The sequence below is a fragment of the Hyposmocoma kahamanoa genome, unplaced genomic scaffold, assembly GCF_003589595.1.
Source record: "Hyposmocoma kahamanoa isolate Upper Pololo Valley unplaced genomic scaffold, ASM358959v1 93, whole genome shotgun sequence".
In the NCBI taxonomy this organism is placed as follows: domain Eukaryota; kingdom Metazoa; phylum Arthropoda; class Insecta; order Lepidoptera; family Cosmopterigidae; genus Hyposmocoma; species Hyposmocoma kahamanoa.
Window position 1 is genome coordinate 15,161,874 of NW_020654810.1, and position 22,827 is coordinate 15,184,700.

Consider the following 22,827-nt stretch of genomic DNA (forward strand, 5'->3'; position numbering starts at 1 on the left):
TCAAGTTCTTAGGTTTTTGCATAAAAATGCATTGGAAATAAAATAATTTTTATGGCGTATAAATTGTGTATATATTTCTTTTTGAAAACAAACCAAAATTTCGGACCTTTAACGGTCGGGTTTTATTTATAATATGCATATACATATAGAAATGAGCATACACAAAATACAAATAGTATATTTTTCTTTAAATGTTACATAGCATGTACTATATGTACATGCATTTCTGCGATGCGACCCAAAATGTTTCCCGAACTCCGAAACGAGATGATGCCACTTTTTCAAATATAACGTTAAAAAATATGCGTCCTGGCATTTGTGCAAAGATATCGTGTTACAGGTATCTGCACCCTATATATATCTGTATGCAGAATGCAACAAAAAATGTCCGACCACATTTTGCACATAACAAAAAACTTGGCAATATTAAATTGACAAAAATAAATTGAATCGTTATACAAATTCTGTGCGGTCTATGACAGTTGGTATGGAACCATTTCGAATTCAGATTATGCTTATGTTAATGTAGTTTTTTGTTATAGGTATGTCAGCTGCGAAGTAGATGGAATTTTTGTTACCCTGTATTATATAAAAGATAATTTTATATAACGTGTATTGTCATTGATTTCATACGCGAATATATTTTTTTACTGATTTTTAAGAAATAGACATGTAAGCATTACCTTCTTTTAGTTAGGTTCATTTCTTAACATTATGACTACGCCAAGATGATTGAATCATCGTATGAGTTTTCATGTGTTTATAAAAATTCTTAGAATTGTTTTGCTTACTGCTTATAATGTGTGTAGGAGGTAACGAAGTACCTTGTTTATCGTTGGCACCACAGGATATGATTCAATGACCGCCGGCTTGTTTTACGCTGGCGAAGGGATTATCGTCGACCACTTATTACTGCTCCGCAACTTATGTAGTAAGACCCTTGTTTATGTATGAAAAATATGAAGTCTCCGTTCCTTTGAATCTAGAGTCTATGAGTATCGCACGTTGCTTTCTAGTCGTGCCGCCCTGAAACCTGATTGCCTTTATTGACTTAGCAATTTGTTTCAGTGTAATTAGATACTATACATTTATTTACTGCTCTTAGTTCATTGAACTCTTTTGTATTTATAATTTGGATTTTCTCACAAGGAAGGGAACAGTATACAACTTCATTCATTTAAGTAACTTAAGTCCAATAAATATTTCTCATTTGATACTAATTATTTACTACTGAACGACTTGTTCGTCAAATAAGTAAAAATGTTGTGCCGTTAAAAAAAATGTTATACGTCGACTAACAGTTAACCCTTATAATAAACAATGGTTGAGGAGCGTCTTGGCGTTGGCTACGCAGAGCAAAGATAATTATTTCGAATGATGCTTTGAACCGTGTCTCGTGATCATAAAAGCCATGGAAGATTTTTGCAGCGATGCGAATATTGTTCCAATAGTTTCTCCGTTTCTACTATCCTCCATAATCAAAGAATTTCGTATTCCGGAAGGTCATAGTAGCACCGACATTGATTATTATGGATGCAAAAATGAGGACGCAGTTCAAAGAGTTCAGGGTCGCCTTACCAGCACACACTGGTGTTATCTTCAAAATGTTATTTGAACAGATAGTTCCGTCACGCATCACTCGATCGATATATTCAGCACGTCAGAAGCCGTGGAGTTTCTATAGCGATTCCATCGTAATCGTGTGTTTTGTTAATAATAGCCACTGTTCAGTGTGTGACAGTAACGCTTATTTTTAGCTTAAGCTTGTAAAATTAACGATATTTCACGTTTTGACAAAAGTATAGACGAAATTTAAGCTACAATGTATATAGACAGCAATGCTTAGTAGTAGTAGAGCTCCTTGTTTAAAAGTTCGTCCAAGGAAGTACTGCCACCTTAGCAATTTCTGCCGCCAAGCAGTAATGTGAGGTTTGAAGGGTAAGGGTGCTGGTGAAATTACAGGCACATGAGAATTGCCAATTTATGTCCCAGGGTGACCATTGCGTTGTGTTAGACCTTTGCGATTTAAAGCTCTGAGTGACACTGCAACTACTATGGACAGACGTGTCGCTTATCCACAGATGCACGATTTGTTCGATCTATCACTTAGCATCGTAAAAAAAGAGTCAATAATCGGAGTTGTAACAACGATACTACACAATAATAAACTCGTATCGAATCGACGCAACGCCTTAGTAGTAAGTAGTTTGTTAGCAACAAAAAAAACCACATCAAATTCGTCGGCGTCATTTTGTTCGTGGAAATTTTCTTGACTTGGTATAGGTAAAGGCATTCATAAGAAACCGTAGTGAATGTATTCTTAAATGTTACATATTACGTGTCAAATACATGCTTTTACGCGTATATTATCGGTTATTGTAAGCAAGACTTCTGTGACATGTTATAAATAATTTAACCGAGAGAGATAGCGGGGCCACACCGAAACTATTCTCGTGGTGGTAAGTGTATTACTAGTTCAGCAATACTCTCTGGAATGCCACGTGGTTTACTGTGACTCATTTTAGTTTACCTTGAAACTTGAAAGTCAAGGGTGAACCGCCTATTTACGTCAGAAGTACAATTCATGACGCATGCCATTTCGTTGGGAAAGCACTCAAGAGGATGATAATGGAAGTGCAAAAAATACTTTATAATGGAACAATAATATACATACTCCTAGATAAAACATTGTCGGAAGTGAAAACAGATATAGAAAATGAATGTAATTATTCCCTTATTATTAGTAAAACCAGGTGAATGTGAAAAAATTTTCTGTCTCTATGAACTTATTCAGTTGTTTTAAATTAAATATATACAAATAAAACGTTGTTTACCGTTTGGTTGAAGGACATGAAAAAATCCAGAAATGTATTGGTTTTCACATGATTGACATAAATAAATTGGTCGCATAGCTATAAGGTCTACTATGGATTGTCTGAAGATAACCTGTACGGAGTAGAAGTACTTAGGTTCTGCAGGTACAATTTTTTTAACAACAAGACTTAAAAGAATAATTTCGTAACCTGTAATCCACGAAAGTAATGAATTAACTGGATTATTTGTGATCGTAAACAACTGCTCGTGAAAACGAAAACGATGACCAGCAGGTTTTACCGTGTCTAATATCTTTGACGTATGTGCGGATGATGCCATAATGTTTTGGAGCTGTTGTGTTGGCTCATATTATCTTTATCTGTCTCAGAGACAGAACTGACTGCAAGACCGGCCTCTCACTATCGGGGGTAGTTCTGGAGATTAAAGAACCGGATAGGTGGCTCGCCAGGCTTCTGAGTACGGTACAGGAGTTTTTTTCTGATTTTACAGTTCCCACCAAATTGTTGCAGTTCCTATTTTTACTTCTAATACAACAAAAAACCGGTGTTAAATCAAGTTCATGTATTTTATGTCTCCTAAGGTGTAAGAAGCTCCAGTTTTTTTATTATCTGAACAAAAGTATCGTGATCAGAGGTCAGTATTTGTTTATTTTCAGTACCCTTGTCACATTTAACTTGGTTTTTCATCGGGGACGCTCGAATCTCAGGATTGCGTATTGGTGTTTTTATTCGCTTGCAGTTCCCCGGAATCAGATACTTTCATTTCCAATTATGTAAAAAAGACGGAAAGTAGCCATGTCATTCAAACGCATCGTAAGACCCTTCTGAAAGTCATTGCCGTACTCTTCAGTAGTGGTTTAGTCCATAAAATGTTTGTCTAAATTCCAACACAGTAATATTTGCAGCATCCATTTTTTGCATATAAAATGTTTAAAAATACTCTTCCTCTAATTACACTCTGGATAATACCCAAAATACATAAGTATTACATAGTGTTTCTTATGAAGGAGATATTGATAAGTGAAAATCTGACTCAAAATTTGACTTGCATTCTTCGATTCTACAGTTAATAAATTTGCCGTTGCATACGTCTTGCACGTTGGTTTTAAAGCATAGCCAGAGGGATCAGAAATTCGCTGTCAGGCAGCCGAGGCTGCAGTCCTTTGTAGCGAGGGTGATTCATGATGGCGATGGCCCGGTGTTGGTTGCAGTAACAAGAATTGTAACTGCAGTGCGGATTTACTTTAAATTTACGTCTTAATTTTATCAATTTTCTAGTGAAGTAGCCGAAATCATCATCGATACACTTATTTCGCTTACATTTGGGTATTTTATCGAAATGAGATGAGTTAATGACGAACTGAATGAATGTGTCCCACAATAGCGAGGGTTTCCAGTACGACCACATTCACTTTTTAAAGTGCGATGCGGCGAGTCTATTATGTGAAACGAAGTTTGAAAAGTAATTCTGCACACTCCTGGATTCCGTGAAGATATAAAACTTTATAAGCCTAATGCCTATGTATACATGCTGACACTAAGACTTTTTCAAAAGTACAATATTCATGCTAAATATAATTTAACAAAGTGAATAATAACAAGTATGATTGGGAATATTCCCAAAATTATTTATTTATAATGCGGAAATTATATAAATCAAATCTGCATTATAAATAGCTGGTTATAGAATAATGTGTGAATAATAAGTCACATGTATGATACTTTTTGGGCATCAGCTCAGGGTCGGTGCTTGAACCCGGCAATAAATTGTAAACAGAGTCATCAATGCGGAACAGAAGTCATCTTGTTACGCAACTATGTATTTGTCCAAGGTCTCCAATAATTGATATGCTCTCGGACACAATATCGTTTCATGAGAGCAGGATGTTGAGACAAATTGGACTCGAAGGCATAATTTACACTTTATTATCTACTCAATTGTATAGCGGTTTTAGAAATTAAGAGTAATGTTTACTTTGATTCTAAAAACATCAATTCTAACACACAAAATAATTGGAAATTCAGCAAAACCTAAGCTAGAACAATCGATAAGATTGCGGTTGAAATGCTACGCGCTAATCTCTATTTAATGTACACAAATTTGTAGGCTATACTTCAGTATTTTGGCTTGGTATAAAGTAATGATTTAGAAAATCATTTATCATTTCAATATACGTTATATTTTATAACTAAGTACATTATTATTAATCTATTATTACATACCTACCACTTTTAGCGAGTACGAAAGTTTCTCAAAACCGAAACGGCCGGCCGGGTGTTAGATTGAAGAGAAATGCTACGTCAATGTTCATAACACTGCGTCACGGTTTGTAAAGCAAATTTACCTTATCACCTATGAAGTCAAAAACCCTGTGATGATGTCATCGGCGAGGAATCGAAAGAATTTGCCGTAAGTACCTAACACCCAGTTGGAACAGTCGCCTCGTGTAGTGTCATCCATTCAATGGGTAAATTATGAGCTGGGTAAACACAGTTCCACTACTCGGCGGACACCGTAATCACCCAATTATCGTCTGTTTACTTACATAATGAAGTATGCTTAACGCTAATAAAATAACAAAAACAATATTTTCGCCGTAACAAACAAGTTTTCCTATACTCCATTAAACAGCATATAGTGTGATTTACTTTATTATTTAAAAAATACAGCATACTGACCCTCTACAAATATACGTCAATGCTATGTAAATAAATTAAAAAGCAATAAGTATGGTAAGGATAAAACTAAGACGGGCCAACCGCCAACCTTGACAGGACCAGTGAGAACCTTCAGACCGTGTGCGGGAGTGCGTTACACAATGCGATATGTAAGGGTCAAGGGTTGATAGGCGCCGCCCTCATTTTTGGCAATAAAAATTACCAACACGTGTACATATGCAATTCAAATTTATATCCCCTTATTTTGGATGAGTACATACTTAATTCGACACTAAAACTTATTTGTCGTTATGTCGTATGTTCGAAACTTTTGCGTGTTACGTAACAGTGTAACTTAGAGGCCATTATTATGGAAATGTAATACGCAATTTAAATTTTTAGCAGAATAAGATGTGACTATTAAAGATAATCGCATTAGAATGTCAATGTAGTCACTCGCCTCTGATATATCGGAAATCCAGACATAATTTACATAAATGTCTTAAGTGGGCGGTATAGTAAGTAGCCCGTTAACTTTTTATTAACAACAGGCGTTCTCTCTCCATTGAAATAATTATTATAATAATGGCGCAGATGAAATCGGTTAAGTTGGATGCGTAGTGGAGAATGTGCTTGCGGCGTAAAACCGCTTCTTATGGTTCGAAGCGACCTTGACCCGCCAGATTGCTGCCAAACCTGTTATGACACTAAAAGTAAAAGCTTTCGCCAATCAGCTCTCAAGTACAATGTATGCAGCCATAGTCTGTAGAAACCTTCACATTTAAGATGACAAACGGGAAAAATATCGAGAAAAGTAAAAATATCGCAGTAAACGAGTAAAAATCGAAATGCGCGAACGTAATTATGTTTCAGATGTACAACAACAAAATCAATACGCTATGTATATATGTTATGCACTCGTTAGCTTGCCTACATTTTGTGCTAATTATAGCGATTCTTTTTTACCAATACGAGACCGACCGCTGAGAAGATTTTTTCTGCAGACGGAGCAAATTCCTTTATAGCGTTTTAAGCGTTTTTACTAAAATTATGTAATACAAATAATTCTTGTACAAAAACTTACTTGCTTATGCCGAAGGAGACTAGACAAAATTAATTTGCTGATGGGTGAAATATATTTTTTCACCACACTAGCTCGGAAAGGTTTTCTTTCTCGTTAGAAATCCACGCTAGCGTGGAAAAGGTTTTTGAATTTCGAACTTGACGATGGACTGTGGTGCACCTAACTTTTTCTTTCAATGAAAAAAAAAACATAACGACACGTTCAACTATGCGATTTGTCGTACATTATTTATGTAATATAAATACGTTGGTATATTTTATTCTTATTATTGTTGACGTTAAATTGACAACGATAACTCATTTAATTCGTCGAAGAACTAAAATAATTTCAATAATCACACAAAATTACAAGGAAGAGTAAAAATTGATGAGCTGCAAATTCAGTATGCATCCGAAGATAAACTTTTTCTTTTGAATAAAAAACTGATTTGTTATAATTCAACTGCTTTTCTTTCATCTACCATTTTCCTCGCTATAGTTAAAAGTTGTGTGTTTGACTCGGCAGCAAAGTTGTTTTGCGTCTCGTGCCTTCAACCCCTCGCTACGCTCAGGATTCTATTTTTGAACCACTAGCTTCGCTCGTGATTCAATCTTAGGTCCTTTCGCTTGCTCAGGTTTCAATACAACCACTCGAAACAACAACTTTGCAGCCTTTCATAACAAGTCACTATTCCTTATTTATTTTATCACCTGCAATATCTTTTTATTACAGGTGATAAAACAAATATGGAAAAAAACATGTCTATACATGTGCAGTTATATTACATTACATGTTATAATGTATATATTATATTATGATGTATATACGTGGTCCATCTATAAAATGAAGCCATTGTATTGTGCAGACGAAGTTACATATTTCACCATATCGTGTGAATAATTTAATCATGATATATAATATATAATCTATGAAAAAAATAATTAAAACTTTATTTCATATGCGAAAACATTGATATTTCTTTTAACGTCTCTACGTTACGTAGTATACTGAATATTGTAAATAACAACCATATATTGATCTATACTACAAACAATGTGAAACAATGAATAAGCAATACACTGAATAATGCTTATTGCATATTTTTTGTTCTTTGTCATCTTTTTATAAATATCATGAGCGCATCAAGCATGACATTTGGACTTTGGATTCTTATCGCAGCGTTATAAAGTCGAATTTAAATGTTAAGTATTGAATGGAGCTTAACGTGCTTTTGTCCGTGTAATGCTTCTATGGTTTTTAGATTTAGGAGAAATTTTTGAAGAACAATTTACAGCGGAATGATCATTATTCCATACGAGTACCTTTTTTAGCAACTAAAAATGAATCACTTGTTTATCTCTCTGAACCAGTAAACAAACAAATAAAATGAAGGATAAAAATCCATTCCATAAAATACAAAAGGACAACAACATGGCTATCTCAAAATTCGCAGAATTTCCTATTCCTTAAACGAAAACAAAGTAAATTAGGTTTTTTACCAACTTAAGGTATTTGTTGTTTGTCATAAACATATAAAATATTTGATCGGAAATTTTTGCTTTCTAAATAACAAGCCTTAGATAAAAAGTTAGCACAAAAAATTGTTTACTTTAATCGCTAATAAAAACTAACTGCCACACCTATTACATAATAACAAGTTTGTAGGAGGAGTATTTGATATATATTGTACATATGACACTGTGTAGGTGGCAATGTTAAACATTTTTTCCTTGATTATTATTATTCCACCGCAAGGTATATATCTTTCCTTATTCACCTCAAACTCTTGTGCAGTCTATGGCGAAAGAGTTTGCTTGCTAATTTTAAAACCTTTCAGTTGTGTGGTCGATAGTGTCAATGGCAGGATTTTGTACGTTGGGTAATCTGCTAAAAGTTAAGAGTCTGTTTGTCAGTGACTAGCCATCGAGCTACTATTCGTAAGGCCATTGCAATTTTTTGGTATTCAGCTCTGTAATTGCGAGTCGATGGCGTAGTCTAGTAATTTATTTGACGTTTCTTTCTATGCCGTCTTTTTTACTATTGGACAAACACAGGTATTTTATTGCTGATTAAACAAGATAAAAATTAAGATATGCATAGTAATTTCCATGGCAGTTTTTAGTAAGGTAACACCCATCGTTAGTAATTGAATGAATGAATGCTGTCACTACTATTCCACTGACACCTCTTGAGACTCTACTGCCATTGCAACTAGATTTAAGAAAAAAAACTAATTATATGGCAATTAATGACTTCTTGAAATAAGCCCGCGAAATATTATCGTAATTGCAATGTAACCTCAGTGGAGTCTCAATGGAATATACAATGACCAGTGGTTTCAATAAAATTTGCAGTCTTGGGGCCCAAATACAGAACTGCTCGCTGAGCTATTTCTTTAAGGTTGGACGGCTCTTGGGCTTTGATTTAGCAAAAATGGCGTGCTAAACAACTTTTCGTATTTACAAAACAAACTTTGCCTAACTTTAAGCAAGAAATTACGAAGTAAACTCAATCTTTAATTTAGTTTCTTACTTAAACTTTGTTATATATAAATCTTTGCCTTAATGTAGTGGGATGGACTGTAATCCAGCGAGCAGTGAATGGCGTACTGAAATTGCATGTGTATCTTACTGATTTCTGTCACAACAGCTTTATGATCATTAGATTAGGATTTTGGAAATAATAATTATTAAAAGTAATTATAAAAAGTAAACTGTAAAGGTATCTAACTGGGTGACGAAATACTTTCATAGATTTCTCTTAGATGGCGCTATGGCTAAAAAGTCGTTGAATACCAAATACAAAGATCCAACAACATGCACATAGAAGAATTCGAGTGGTCCGCTTGTTCGTTCCGTGGCTTTGTTGGATGGTGTCTAGCACGGTATGCTAAAAGACGTCGGTTCGAATCCGGCCGGATCGAAGGAATTTTTTCTGAGTGTTCGACCTTTGTATTCATAATTATACAAATTAAATTTTTGATTTATAATTTTCAGGACCACTCGATGGGCATAACTGAATGTAAAATGTAAACAATTGGTTTTTTAAATTAAATTTCAAAATTATACGTCAATGAATTGTCCTCCGTATGTAACAAATACCTAGATAGGCAATATTTTCGTAGACGCTGTAAGTATACACATCGCATAATCGAGGACTGTCGACAGACGCTGTGAAATAGGAGATAATTTATGGTCTTTTAGACTTCCTTGTTGTTATACATGTATATGCAAGGTCTGACAATGTACTATGGATATTTTATAGTCAATTGTTTGATATTGTTTTGTAACTAAAGAAACGTACTCCTACAATTTGTTTTAATCAAGTCTAACAGTAGATTTTTCATGTTTGGATAATTTTCATGTTAGTTTTCTCTACCTACTTTCGATGGCAATTTTTATTATTTAAATATTCGTGTAAATATCGTGAAATGTTAAATACTATTACAGGTAACTACAGTTGAATATTACGTAATACTTCAGGATAATATTCTAAAATATTTAAATAATAGATATTGCCACCGAAATTAGGTAAAGATAATTATCATGAAAATTACCCGTTTGTATATGTTCCAATAAATAGATTATCGCGTTGTTGTTATTTTCTTTAGCACTAAGATAAAAAAATGAAAGATAATCATAGAAAAATTTCCACTCGGGTAAAATCTATATTTACGTCTCTGGATGTTCTTGATAAATAGGCAGACACACATTATACATTAACTTTTTGTTACTTTATATTCTATGTATTATATCTATGACACGAGCAATACTGAAGTAGATGTAGAGAGCGGGGTAATGCTCAAATTGGACTACATAAATTTAACTTTTATGATGAAAGTCATAGGCTCTAACAATTTAATTAGACTGTGTAAATAAGATTAATCATAAAATTAAAGATTTACACGCATTTTTCACTAAGCGGCTAGTCTAAACACTTATTTATTCAAATATGTCATTATACCATACCCATTGACGCGACCGCGACTCTGAAATAAACCAGAGTCGCGAGCGCCCGCGGCTAGTCGCTTAGTGGAAAATGGCACTAAGATCAAGCATTTAGTAGCTACTTTCAACTTCGAATGGCAAATGTAAGAATTTTTTGGAAATTAAAATAAATTGTGTAATATAATGTACAGTCGCGTAGGAATCTGCGTAACATAACATGCGCCTGCGCGTGGACGACATCGGGGAAATGCGGAGGCGCGGTGCGCAGGGCGCGCGTCTGGCATAGACAAAGGTCAAGGTGTCGCTATTATCCTTGCCTGTGATGTGACATCATTTATTGCGTAACGCTGTACTGCAAAACAATTATCTAGTTGACAGATCAATGAGCTATGTTATTAGTTATATTGTCTTGAATTAATGATTTTTTTATGTTGACAGTGTCGCGTTACTTCGAATGAACTTCATAGAAACCAGTAGAGGTGGCGTGTGTGTTTATAGTACATGGGATAGGTATCAGCTGTCATCCGTTGTTTCTACTTGTCTAGTACAAACGAATGTAGAACAACTTTAAACAGGCAGTATTCCGAATGATTAGCATTAGCTTTTTTTATAATATTAAGTGACAGGACGAATAAGTTGTGCGCCTGTCCGTAACAGTTGCAGTGCCACTCAGAGCTTAAAACCGCAAGGATGTTAAGGGCACTACCACTGCGCCCGTCGCCCTGTGACATAAGTTGACAAGTCTCATGTGCCTGTATCTTCACCAGCAAAACTACATCATAGTTTACGCCATCTCTAATAATTAAAATTAAATTTGCAGTATTTACTCGAGTAGGAATGTGCTGCGCAATGTTTGAAACCAGATCCGTAATTAAGGCATCCAAATAAGCAACGCTAATAACAAACTGTCCTTGCTAATTACTAAATAAACACTGTATATAGAATATACATATTTCTTTAGATTTTTTTTATTTTCATAGATTTGTCGTAGATGGAGCTACGGCTAAATAGTTGAAAACCAAAATACAAAGATACGACGACAGAAATTCGTGAGGTCCGCTGGTTCATTCAATGGTAGTTGGCACAGCGTCTGGCAGGGTTTGCTAGAAGACGTCGGTTCCAATCCGGCCGGATCGAAGGAAATTTTTTCTAAGTGTTCTATGTTTGTATTAATAATTACAACAAACTAGTGGTGTAATTTCACAAAAAAATAATTGAAAATCAATTCAATACAAACTTAATTTATGTATATAGAAGTAATCCAGCAATACGGATCATTAGGACGAACTACACTCTGTCCTGTACAGGCTCAGTCGACTTCACCTGCAAATTACAAGAATGCGTTGTAGTAGTAGTTAACATAGGGGTTTATGCAGATAGTTTCTTTCCAGTACACGTTTATTTTAGAAATGTAGGCTTCAGCAGCTTTTTTACTCAAACATGGCTCTAGTTTTCTTTTCTCCCCGCGTCGAGTTTTACTAAAGACAAACCAAGCCACATAGAGGCAGAACTGCTTTTAGCCCAGATTAAAAGTTTCCTAACTCAGGTAGGTACATTACTGTCTTACGTCGCTAACGAAGACTATTATATAAACTTTCAAAGGGTGTTTGCTTTTGGGAAAAATGTTCTCATATCGTTTAGGATTATACATGCATTATACCTTGCAATACAATATTCATATGTATTTATTGTACGCTAATACCCGTACCAACTGTGAGTATTGGAGGAATTTACTTGGATAATGGTTGATAAGCTAAGCGACAGTCTTGCTCTTGCTTTGAATAGATGAAACCCTGAAAGGGGTCGGACACGAGGATTTTCAATGTTAAATATACAGCAATGACCCCATTGTAGGTACGTACATAAACAATGGAATTATATCTTCTATGGTTAAGCGCATCGGAGGCTTGAGGTGAAGGCTCTAGGGATACTGCCTGAATGGAAATATCTTCGGCTGAATCATTTACTGGTATAATATGAAAAATAAAGTAGATAGATTCTGTATATTGTTAAGAAGTTTCAAAGACTTCGTGCCGTTGGTTGAAGGTAAAGTAGGTTCAGGTAGGTTAATATAATATATAAAAATATAATTAGAATTAATATTATTCAATTAAATTTCATTCTCTGCCTGTTCTATCCTATATATGTAGTTAAAAGGCTTTTTACACTTTCTGCTATATAGCATAAACCAGCAGATTGCTGAAGCTGTTGCCTTTTCTTCAACGTAGCCATTTATTTTAAGCCACTATTTTAAGTTTTTTATGTATCTTTGTGGTGTTGAAGAATAAAGTTTTTTTCTTAGTGAGTGATAAGTTTCAATCAAAAGCAACAATTAAGTAAAATCATATAAAATAGAGCTATGACAATTTTTATTAGTATTTCGAATACAATTTTATTTAAATTATGTATTTTTTTATTTATTTATTTTACATTTTTATTTATACTTTCTTGACAAACATCCTTACACAGACATCTCATGATCACGGGATCAAATTAAGTCACGTGAATTATAAACAAGACTTTAGAATATCAGTGGTGTATCAATGATGTAATTGGCCGTAGTAAATGCATCGTTTTCCTTATCGATACCTATCTCAATGCCGTGGTCAACAATTTATTATCTAATTACATTACAAGTATTCGAAACAATATGCTGGGAAAGTCCTAATTGATATGATCTGCATTAAGATTGGAAACTAGAAACATTGTAATGCACCAATGAAAGAAAAATCGGTCAAGTGTTAAAGTGACTTCGTGGCATCTTTGATTTTTTAGCCAAATTATTAGGTTTTTTTATAACACTTAGTGACATAACAGCTACAGGTTTTATCATTTGTAAGTAATCGGTTCTCTAAATATGTAGTTTTTGCGCTGCGTTTTAGGTTCAATTTATATTGCGGCGGGACGGAATGGAAGCGAATTTTGTAACGATATTGTACTTAGCATCATAAACTTTATGGTTTTTTTTTTGCTACGCACCAAGCAATCTTGAAGTTTTTGTGTGGCAGATAATATTATCAGTTGTTTATAAAAATTACGATGATTGACTTATTATCATTTATATTTATCATAAATTATTACACGATGAAGGCTGAAATAATGTTTATTCACAAGGGTCAATAGAATTTGTAACAAAATTAAAAATATCCCTGGACTCTGTAATGTTATGATTTTTTTAGGTTTTCTGATAAGCTATAAAATATAAAAATAATTAAACAGTTTACTAAAATGTTTTAATGTCGAGTGCCAAGAAGCGAAAACATTGAACAACCTCTAAAACATTTTTACACTGTATGCACATTTTTACACTATATGTACCTAATCTATGGAAATTAGTTAAAAGAATTACACTAGTGTCACAGTAAATTTATGAAAATGGAATTTATGTTAAAAAGAATAATAGTATTTTATGAAAAATATTGACAGATATATGTAACATTAATACTCCAAATATAAATAATCTGGACAAGTCAATTTTACAATTTACAAAATAAAAAAAATCTAGTGTAATTTATTATTAAGTGTGTTTTATTAAAAATTATTTGACTTTATCGTAGGATATAATTTGAAGTAATTGAGTTTTGTAAACTTTTTTTATGATACAAATTGACGAGATAAATAAGTCATGCGCCTGGTGGTAAGCGACATAAGAGATTTACATCACAAAGATCTGACACGGACACTGCCACTGCGCCCGTCACCCCGAGACAAAAGTGAAAAAGTACCATGTACAATTTCTGTGGCACCCTTCAAAACCGAAACGTAGTAATGCTCACATTACTGCTTGACGGCAGAAATGGATAAAATGGCTTTTTCACAAGGAGCTTTATAACTTCTATATCTTTGTTCGTAGTTCATGACACTGAAAAAACTTACGGATTTATTTCGAAGTATTTTTAAATAATAATAACATTTTAATGAAAAAATATTAAGCTTAGAGTCTAAGCTTTATTGTCAATGTTTATTGTGGAATTAAATCGGAATACATCGTAGAGAAGAGTGATGTGATTACGTTAGGCGATACATAGAATATATGGACCTTCCTCGTGACCATGGTCATGACATCGTCTGCAATTTATGACGCCCACATAAGTGCACTAGATAATTAGCATTAGATGACGGGTGTTCTAGAAGATTCCTTACCGACACAGTTCAGAACATATAGGTTATACAACGAGTATAAAGATTTAGTCAAAGGTTATCTATTTACTCTAAGGATGAAAGTGAATTGTTTAAGTTACATCAATGAAATTAATATAGAATTACGAACGTGTATAAGAAGTATTTTTTATGTTAATTTTTTTTTGTAAGATGTTGATTTCATTGAATATGTTTTACTGTCAAGATTTACTGCTATTTATTTATTTATTTTATTCTTTTTTTGTGGAATTAGTTCACTAGTTTGTTGTAATTATTAATACAAAGATCGAACACAATAAGAAATTCCTTCGATGTGATAAATTTGTACCTGCGTCGGTATACCAAACTAGGGTCACCGCTCTACTGACTGAGTTACAGTCAAGTGAACAGGTCTTCCGAATTTTTCTGTTTGTGGTCCTAGTCAAAAGCCGAAAAAACCCAATACAAAAGATCTGTAAAATAATATGAAATAGTAGCAGTAAAACCAATAACTGCCACGTTATCTATCTACCGATTTGAAAGGTCAGTATGATGATGAAATTACAGGCACATGAGACTTTTCAACTTATGTCTCAGGTTGACGGGCGCAATGGCCAGGGACAATAGATACCGGGTTCTTCGACTAATCAAATGAAATAACAAAAATTGGTTCAGATTTTGTCCATAAAATGTTAGTTACAGAGAACTTATAGCCTATGTGAGTAAAATAAATTGTCACAGGAAAAATAAATAAAATTACATTAGGTTATACACTATGCCTCTGGATCCAATGTATGTGTAGTTCCAGTGCTTAAATGTATCACAGATCTGATACTCCCAGACCAACAGCATGAGGCTGTTGAATCTGTCACGCGCACGCCACGTCAGGGAGGCAGTTCTCTTGCGTAACTAATGCAGGGGAAATTCCAAGGAAAACGTAGTCGTGGTAGAAGGAAAACCTAGTGGTTAAAGAATCTGAGAGACTAATTCAATCTTAGCACACGTTCCTTCTTTCTTACGGCAGCTTCATAAATGAGGAGAAGCTGCACACTGAGAAGAAAAAGAACAAACACGTGTAGATAAATTCGTAACGACTGCTGACTAGATCTGTATTTCAGTTGGTAGAATGGTGGCCCTACTTTGAAATACAGAAGCAGGTTGAAGTCCTGTCAGATCGAAAGGATTGTTCTTTGTGTTCGATGTATGTATTAATAATTATAACAATTTATCTAAGATGTTACGAAATAGTGTTTCACAAAATTATGTACCAAATAGCGGCAAAAGCGTAAAGCGCTGCCGCACCACGTAGATGGTACTTCGATTGAATATGAATGCTAGACTGAAACTGCCGAATTACAATAGGCGGACAACGAAAAACTCTTGATCAGTTGCGTAACGGCACGCCGGCCCTTGCGAAACGATTGCGGTGCGTAAGGTCACTACCATCATTTAACTTTGCACGCTTTCGTAACAAGCATTTGTCGTATATGACCTCGGAAGATCTATATATTTTATATAACTTATTAATGAGACATATTTTTTATTTCAATAACGAAAATAATTAAATTTCAATTTTTAATGGGAATACATTCCTACAGAGGTTTTATTTGCTTAGGTAGTATTTCCGAAAACGAAATTTAAGACATTGTAATCTGTAAAGAGTTATTGATAAAATTAAAATGATTCTTGTCAAGCACCTTATCACACAATACATATTACTATACAATATTATGGGCAAATGTTATATAATCAAGGTCAATTTAAATAACCGTCAATCATGCGCAGGCGCAATGTTCTATCCATGTGCATATCCACCCCTTCAGCCTTGGCGATATGCGCACAATACCCGCTTACACGTGGAAACTTAAGGGGATACTTACGTTTTTTTGTATAAACAAATACCTATATACGCACACTAAGTTAAGCTCAAATAAAATATTAGAAGCTTTAGCCACAAGGTCAATTTAAATGGACTTAAAAAATTATTCACATAATCATAAAAAAGTAACATAAAAACTAAACAACAAAATTTATTAACTCACCATCCATCCATAACGTCCATTCGGAGGCATTATAGCGTGAAACAAAAATACAGGCTCCAAGTTTTACTTTTCGTCAAAGCTCTGAAATAGTAATAAATTTTAGGAATTAATTATCTAAATCACTCAGCTGATTAATGAGCCAATGAAGGAGCGAAAATATCAAATGCTAGGAAATAATTTGGAGTTTTTATAAATCTACCCTTAAAACCTTCAACTTGCGGTATAGGTCATTTCGTTTAAATGACATTGAATAGGTTCTCCCTTGCCTTTTGAACGTGTAATCAAGGCCGCTCGCATAATAGCAACTAGTTTATATCAAAGATGGGCATTTAGTTATGCAATCAATTCAGTGCGCCGTCAAGGTCTATACACAATGTACGGGTATCCTTTTTTGCGACGGTTTGGAATAATTATTGTTTGATTTGAAGGACAATCGTCAAAAAAGCAAGATGGTGGCATTCAATAAAATCTAAACTCCTTTCTTATATAAATAATGAACATACTTAAAGACAACCGTCACAACGATAAAGTATTATTTAATATTCGAGTGTAGTGTATTATGATACCTGAAATATTATTTAATACAATTACAATAACACTATCATCATCGACCAATAAACCGTTACCGTTCTATAAAACATTACAAAATAAACTGAAAATACCATAGAAAAATACTGCAGTGCAACGTGGCCCTATACGGTAATTTCAAGATAGGTTTTACCTTTACAGTCACCCTACGTGAAAAGGCGAACAATTTTTATTGAATAGTTTTTAAGGAATCACAAAAGATTTCTGTGAGATCTGATTTTTTTTTGTAAAAGCAGAAAGTAAAGTTATGTAAATTTAAATAAAAAATCTGCAACTTTCACTCACTGTGCTAGCAACTTAGCAATTACTGAGTGGTGCATGGATAATCAGTTTTTAACTTCTTGGGTTTTGGGCGATTTTCGAACCAGGTGCAATGTACTTTGTCTATACTATACATTGTCTTTGAGATGAAACTATTTTTTCCTTTGGATCTAAATCATGTATATTTGTTTTTTTTTCAAACAAAACGTTGGTTTGTTTTTTTAACACACTCACTCATAGCCCCGCACTAGAGAAACCCTATATCGCGGGTGCCATGGACACACACATGATACCCAAATTACATTCCAACTCATGATAGAAATAAATATAAGCCATATAAATATTTCTCATGGCTCGGGAATCGAACCCGGGACCTCTGCGTCATCAAAAACAAAGTCATCATTTCCTATGTGTAATCGCGAAAACCTAAGCACCTTGTCTTTGATTTTCAATAGTAACTTCAATGGGACAAAAGCATTCTTTATTTTATTATTACAAATTCTTAAAAACAGTCTTAGCTAACTATATATTATATATATATCCAAAAAAATCTGTAATGTACCACAGATTTTTTTTGGATTTGCCAAAAGAACACTTAGGTGTAGATATTTACAGTCCTATTAGGTTTTATATACCTAATATTACAAATATAGTAGGTAGAATGAATATTATAATTTTAAACATTATAGTATAATTGGTAGTGAACAGAACCAAAAAAGTGTAAGAAAAGTGATTTCAGGGTTTTTCGTATTTGCTTATTCATTTGTTCTCTATAATAATAGCGAACGTGTTCTGATATGTTACATTTATGGCAAATCAAGGAACGCTGCCATTACTCACAATATTAAATTCGTATAAACAGGATAATGAAATATTCTGTTTTTTATTTGTTGGACAGAGATAAACATTTATTTATCGTATACTAAATTTCGTAATTTTAAATAATAACATTTTCCACATCACCATTATCGGAAAATTAGAAATGAGTTACTTACATACTGTAAAATTAACCTAATTTAACCTTTAATATTTTTTTGGCTGACATCAGTAAAACTTATATGTATAGACTCTATATTCTTGACATCGTTGTCAAAGATGTAACAAAACGCAAAGTTCTACAATTAAAAAAAATCTTCTGGTAAAAGCAAATCTAAATGGATATATATATGCGCACATATATACTGTCGCCGTTAGTTGAAGGCGCTTGTGATAAAACTCAAAACCCAGAAAGAAATAATGTTTTAACAAATTAAATAAAAAAAACATCTACTTTTCTCTTGCGGCAACTTCATAACTTATCCACTTAAGAAAAATAAAAATAGTGACAGATCGCCATTTTTTTCTGATCGCGGTAGTATAAATATTTTTTTTTAATGTCACATGCGTCCTTACAACTAACGGCGGCAGTATATTACGCAATAGCAAACTAATATAAAAGGGCAATGACCGCGAAGGTCATCCCACGCACTAGGTATCAATAGTGACATAAGCTAATCGTTAGATAACAGTTCAATGACCTTTATCAGCTTTATAGATGTTCCGGGTTCGATGTTCTCGCAAGGACGGTCGTCAATACATTGACAGCTCAGCTTTTGCGTACTTAAGCGTGCACTTACGTGCTTATATTTGCGAGGTTGTGACATAATATTACTGAGATATTATGAGTAACGTCTCTTGATCATGGTTTTCGAAATACAGAACATAACATGCTATGTGTTTTTTCTTATGTTACGTACCAGCATTATTGTACATACGTATATATCTACATATTCTGAATTAAGGTTTCTTATTTTCTTCCTTTTGTATGTACATAAAAGTGGGAAAAACGATAAATTTAACAAAATTGAAACTGATGGCAGGTGTAATCTGGTTAATAATCCGACGAGACCAATAACTTTAAAGTTACCTCACTTCCGCGTTTAAAGTGTAATTTCAAGATATTTTTATTAATGTTGCACAATAATGGGTTGTAAAATTTCTTAATTAGGAATTGAAAGATCAGTGACCGGCAATTACCTCAGGCCTATTTACAAATAACGATTATTGAATATTAATGTCAACAGAAATTGATTTCTCGTCAATATGACTCGTTAAGATCGATGAAAAACTTTCAATTTACTTAGAAGTCGTTTTGATTCGATAACAATAGTAGAAATGTGACATTTTTTCGTAATTGTATCGATATAAAAATCGAAGGGTCACTGCCCGCGATTGATGATAATACTAATAATTTCTTAATGAGTTTATCGGCTTTAAATGTGATCAATGAACACGAGATCCGCCTGATTAGAGGTCCATGTGCTAAGGTGGCATTACCACAGTGGTCAACGATCTCTAGATCTCTACTACAATCATATATTTATATACCTAAGTTATGTATGTACACGAATGTTGCAATACTTACCGCTTATAAAGAAGGTCCCGAGTTCAACCTTACTGGGAGGACTAGTAATTTTAACTCAGCATTCTTCGAATTATATGGAGAATAGTTCGACTTCGAATACTTGTGAAGTCATCAATCCGAATTGGACCAGACTGGGGGACTGTGGCCTATATAACCTTCACTTTACAGTAGACCCATACCAAGCTGTGGAAGGTTTATTGGTGGATAATACCAGTATCATATAATGAATACTTACTCGTTCCTAAATATATTTATTAAGTATTTAGCATTGCAAACATCTTATATAAAAAACAGCTGTTGGTCCGATAGCAATGGCATACAAATTCGGTCAAATTGGTACCGCCCACTCTCACGTCCATTTCACATTTCACTTTCATCGAACCAGCCCAAGAGTTGCGACAAACGGTCCGGAGTCGTTGAACTCATCCGTGTCCTCGCGGCCGTGTGCCGATTAAATAATTTCCGCGCTGCGTTGTCAAAATACTCATGATGACCCAATGGTACAGTGAATGCGGCGGTCGATGAACCCACACCGGCCGTGCAAAATACCGACATGTTCGGCAGTTTTATCGAATTGACAATCGCTATCTAGAGAATACCGTAACCCATACGTTATCAATACTTCTAAATTCGGGATCTATCTAATCAACTTTATCATATAGGGTAATTGATTTTGACCGATAATAATGGATACAGTTACAATAGTTTGTTATTACGAAAAATTTATAATTCAATGAGATGAGTCACTGCCTTCGAATACAAAAGAAGACACTGCTCTTTGTTTACTTAATATAATTGTAAATAATGTAGTTGTAGACCGTGAGAATGAGAACGAAATATATTATATTAACAACAAATAACACATTTATAGAGTGTGTAATAAATAAGGGATATATATAGACAGAGATTGTTATAGAAGTTCCCTGAACGCTATACCTTGGGCCTCATCAAGGCGAGAGTCAAAAGGCATTATGTAGGTATGCGGTGTGCATGCGACATCGTTGATCTCATCGTCACTTTCCATCAGGTGAGATGGAGGTCAAACTTTGAAATTGTAAACACATGAAAAAGTACTATAAACAAACAAATTTGCACAAAACTCATTACGTGTAATGCGAAACCAAATTAAATATGCATAAAACCATATATGTATACGACAGACAACGGTTACGTATACCGATTAAAATAAAGTAACAATGATTCATTATTTTATAATACTAGCCCATCTCAATCATAACAGCTACAAATACTAGCTGGTAGATAAAGCTTCTAATTACTTTAAAGACTATGAAAGCTGACCACTGACATGTAAAACATGTATTTTTTGTAGCGGGTCTCTTTATATCCGTGAGGTGGCGTTGGTATGGCTAACTATCAATTTAACCGTTCCGTTAATATTTACTATTTTGAATTATATAAACATTTTAAAGTTAACAAAAAGTTGCATAATATTTCAATTTGTTACTAGATTAGCCAGTGTTGTGAAATACATAAGGAAATATCCAGTTAAAATAGCTCTACCATCGAAAACAGACTTCTACAAGTTAATGGAACTTATTTGGATTAACAATAAATGACGAATATGAAGTAGAAGAGATCACCGCTACGAAAATAGCAAAACCTAAAACATAATTCACGACGATTTAAAAACTAACTAAAGATGACCACTAATAGATACCAGAAACAATGTAAAATCAAATCTATTAATTCACGTGACAGCAGCACTGTACAGCAGCAACACACTACTGCTGTTTTTCGGCTATACACACTCGAGGTTAACCGATCTTACATCAAAATATAAGTTCTATCACAAATATAACAGGAGCATTGGATGCAATTTTAAAAAACGGACTCATTGCATATTCTATTGAGTAGAAGCCCCATATCTTTCCACATTAGTTTTGATTATAGTGATTCTCTCTACAGATCCTTAGGGTATACGAGAAGGACACTATAACCTGTGCGCAAACAGAAATTTTATAAATTCAGGTTCTGACCCTAGATCAGGCAGTGTACAGGGTTGTCACAGACCTCTGTCATTTGATTTCATCCGGTTCTTCGAGAGGCTAGTGCCTCGGGTGAGCCGCCCCGAGTGCGCGTACAGTGCCCTCCCTATTATCCAGATATTATAAGTACCGGAATTGTAGGCACGCCCACTTCCCGTTGCGCATTGCACAACTAGCGGTGGCCACCGCTAAGTCGTCGACTCTGAGTCCTATCAAATCTCCTCATTGGTGGCGGAGCTGTAAGGCACGCTCACTTCCCGACGCCGAAAAACGACGTCTCTCCAGTTTCCAATAACCTAAGCGGCTGGAGGGACCTGAGGATATCTATCTTATCCTTTACTAGGTCTCCGGGCTAGGGCCGGAGATGTCATTATCGACATTACATGACATTATCGCAGTGTCCTGCGATAATGTCCGGACATAGCTTCCAACTTACAGGGCGTAGGTTCTCCGGAAAACCCTATCTCTCGAGTCGGTAGATAACGGACCATTGAGTAGTAGCAGAGCTCTGTAGCAGCAGAGTACTTCCCGTACTACCACCATACCTTTTCTGCTGCCAAGCAGTATGTGAGTATTACTGCGTTCGGATTTTGAGAGGGTGCAACACAAGAATGTAAACAAATTTATACATTGAATATTTATAATTATAATCGGAATCTTATTTGCTGCAACGATATAAAATATTAATCTAAAATTTAGGTTTAGGAATATATGATATATTTACATTTTCCCATTACAAAAAGAAACACAACACCATGGGCCAGTCAAGAACTTAATCATTGCATTGCAATTTTTGTACAATAATTAATTTCTGTACAATGAAACATGGAAATTGATGTAGATAATATGGTGCGCGCGAGAACATACTTTTCGATATAGTTTTTTAATATTTTTTTTTATATTTA